This window comes from Apis dorsata, unplaced genomic scaffold (assembly GCF_000469605.1).
Source record: "Apis dorsata unplaced genomic scaffold, Apis dorsata 1.3 scaffold_353, whole genome shotgun sequence".
Taxonomy (NCBI): Eukaryota; Metazoa; Arthropoda; class Insecta; order Hymenoptera; family Apidae; genus Apis; species Apis dorsata.
The window spans coordinates 573,686-577,237 of NW_006263619.1; the positions used below are offsets into that span (position 1 = coordinate 573,686).

Below are 3,552 nucleotides of genomic sequence, written 5' to 3' on the forward strand. Positions count from 1 at the left end.
TTGGATGAAAACTACAGATTTATGTAAGTAAATGTCTTTTTCATGATTTTTATTTTTATTATACAATTTGTAAAGTATAATAAATGTGTAAAATAAATTTCCTATATTACTTTATCTTGAGTAATATCATTTGTATCTATTTTTTATTATATTACTATTTTATTTTATTTTCAAAAAAATAAAGATTTTTTTCTGTATAGAATTTCTATTATTTTCTATTTTCTATTATCCTTTCCTTCTTTTCTTTTATCCAGGTCAAAGTGTATTCTTTTTATATACTTTTCTAATTCTCTTTCTGTGAAATGAAATTTTATTTACCTTTATTAATTGAAATAATTAAACACTTGATAAATAAATAATTCACAAATAAATTTATTTTATACACATATTTGTTTTTCATTTTGTTCAAATATTTTATTTAAATATTTTTCCTCTCTATTTGTTCTTCTTTTTTTTTTTATTTCATGTTAATAAAAAGTATCCAATCCTTATTTCCAATAAAATGAAAAAATTGTATTTACAAACTTTCGAAATTTATTTAAAAAAAAAAAAAAATAAACATCATTACCCAAAACCAAATCAATTTCATCCGAACTAATTATTTGCTCTATTTATCCCTTATCCTCGAACAATCCAAAACTAATTACAACACATCAGATTCCACAGATTCCCAAATTAAAATACTTTCTCCCCACGCGTTCGACATCCAATTCGTGTAACTTTCAAAAAAAAAAAAAAAAAAAAAGAATCTCCACCCCTCTTTCTTCTTTTTTCCCTCGTTTTAAAATTAACCTCATCCCAGAGAAATTGAACAGAAATTCAGCAAACACGATGCCGCTTCGTGCCATCATCTCCCTTTCCATACTCGCGCGGAAGGATGATAAGTCCTCGCGCGGAGAGACTACCGTTCCCTCTCCCCTACCTCTGTGTGTGGATGTGCATGTATCAAGATCCCTTCACAGAGGTCCACGGTATAACAGAGCGTGTATCTGACAGTACCTAACGTGCTTTCGAAAGCGCTCATTAGTCACTGAAATGCGGTCGCGAAGTGACAACTCGTACGTGGAATATTATACGGTCGAAGAACTTCCGCTTGTACCGTATCGCGCGAGCGATGCACGTCCTCCCGCGCATGCGCGCTGCGCTCCTGTTTCTAACTTTCGCATTATACGCCCTTTGTCCGCGATTCGACAGTTTCGACAGTTTCGCAATGGAACGTGAGAATGCGGCGCCACGGTGGGAGGGGGAGGAAGAGGGGGAGGGAGAGGATTCCGCTTGCAAACGACGTTAAAGTTCGATCGGTGCGGACCCGTCGCATCTGGGGCCACCAAAATTTTTCTCTCTCGCCCACACGCCCGGGCCGCAAACCTCGCACTCCGATGTGTACACAAGCAAAAGTTACACGTGCGCATCTTGTGCATACCGGTGGTCCGTGGTTCGATTCCCCGTGGTTTACCGGTTAAACGTTGTAATCAATTGTAAAGCGACGGAAAAATGCCCACGTTTTCGACCGGGGAAAAAATTTTTTAAGCTTTTCTTTTTTCTTTTTTCCTTTTCTGCCGGCGTGAATTTGTTTTTACGGGAAAAAATAGATAAATATTTTTTTTTTGGGAGGGGAGAGGGGAGTCTTCTGGGTTGGAAAAATAATATGGGCGAGAAATAAAGATTTAAATATTTGAAAAAAGAGTGAGAAAAATTGCTTTCGGATCAGGCGTAAAAAAAACATAGTTTATACATGTGAGATAAATCGAAATAAAGATACGTAAATATTTTGTGAGTCTTTTGATAAGAGAGAGAAATAATGTGAAGACGAAAAATAAAAAGATCGTTTAATTTCTAATAGCGAGAAAAAATTATTTCTAATTTTCCTGATTAAGTGTACAAAATATAATTTCTGTGAAATAAATTGGAAAAAAAATAGGGAGAATTTGGAAGAAATTAATGTTGATAAAAAATAAAAATTGTTTAAGAGAAAAATAAACGTATGAAAATATGTCAATATTAAGTTAAGAAGTTTCTCAGATACAGCGTTTAATTTACGTCCATTTCATGTTCAAATGTCTGCTTAATTTTAGTCGCAGTTGTCGTTGATTTACTCTACTGGCCGTAGATTTGACTCTCATAGAGTTATACGTTTAATCAGTCGCTTTTAAAGTATATATCTTCGATCAGCTTAAACTTAATCAAAGTACAGAATGATGAGTTAGATTTGAGTCAAATTAAGATTAGAATCTCTTGTTAGTTCTGCATTTAGTTTTGCATTATCTCATTCTGACTTTATTGATGTTCCTTTTGTCTACTTAAAAAATTAAAGAAAACATCGGTCTTCAATATCTTCTCAGATGAATTAATACATTTTCATGATAAATTTATCAATAATAATGATAATACAAAATTCATTAAAAAATATTAAAAAACTAATATCAAATTTTTATTATTTCATTATACGTATTATAATTTTATATATTAAAGTCAAAGCGGAATAAACAATTTTTTAGAACAAATTCAAAAATTAAATTATACTTTTTTTCTAATTTTCAATCTAAACACCCATCTAAAATTTCTAGAAATCAAATGACTAATCTACTCGATCAACTCAACTTTCACCTATCTTATTTCCGATTTCATCATTTAATTAACATCAAATTTTATTTTAATAATAATTATCATTAATTTTCTCAATAAATAATTAAGACACATTATTCAATTCTCATTATCCAACAAAACAAAGATTTCCATTTCCCCTCTGCAATTCTCTTATAAAGCAACGACAATGTTCCTCCAATTTTTCTTCTCCACATGATTATTCCGTCGTCTTATGATATATAATGATAAACTTCAACTCAAGAGAGAACTCTCCAGAGAAAGAAGCCATACCATGTTTATCGTTGCACAAAACCTACGTACCTCGTTGTCGACGACGTAACGAGCGAGAGATTAGAGATTCAAAGAGGAATCGTATAAACGAATCAGAAGAGTGACGCGTTAACTCATCTTTGGGAGATCCGGATCGCCTCTTCCTCGTCTGATAAAAGGGTGCAGGCGAATATTAGCGGAAAACTCGTGCGGAAATTCCGTGTCGTCAACCAGGTAAGAGACTCGAGAACAAGTTTAAGCGCAATGTTTGTCCGCCGATATAGAATAAGCTTCTGTGAGACGGGGAATGCTTTCGCGTCCCATCATACGGAAATACAAATTCCTTTGGTCGATATTTTGACTGAACGTGTGCCTTTGGGTGTTCTTGCAGAAAATTTTCTTCTCAGGATTTGACGGCGAAATCTCTCTAAGCAAGTAAATTGTATTTGCGTCGTAACTGCACAATCTCGTTGGAAATATTTTTTGTTGATTTTTTTTTCTTCACTGGTTGGGAACAATGGGGTTATATGTAATGATAAATGATAATATTCGTACATAATTATATGAATGTGATAAATTTTATATAGACTCTATGGAAATTCGATAACTCGATTATAAATACAATTGAATCCTGAATGATCGAGAAGAGAGAGAGAGAGAGAGAGAGAGAGAGAGAGAGAGAGAGAGAGAGAGAGA

The 3,552-nt window shown here is 33.3% G+C and overlaps 1 protein-coding gene across 4 annotated transcripts in view; it reads left to right on the top strand.

Annotated features, from left to right (window-relative positions):
- LOC102672118 (autophagy-related protein 16-1) overlaps positions 1 to 3,518 on the top strand; it is a 574,752-nt gene extending 571,234 nt beyond the window's left edge. For all 4 annotated transcript variants that reach the window (XR_004150865.1, XR_004150867.1, XR_004150868.1 and 1 more), the window contains one exon: positions 3,504 to 3,518. The gene's annotated coding sequence lies outside the window, so the exon portion shown is untranslated. The remainder of the gene's footprint in view (positions 1 to 3,503) is intronic.
- Positions 3,519 to 3,552: the final 34 nt, after the last annotated feature.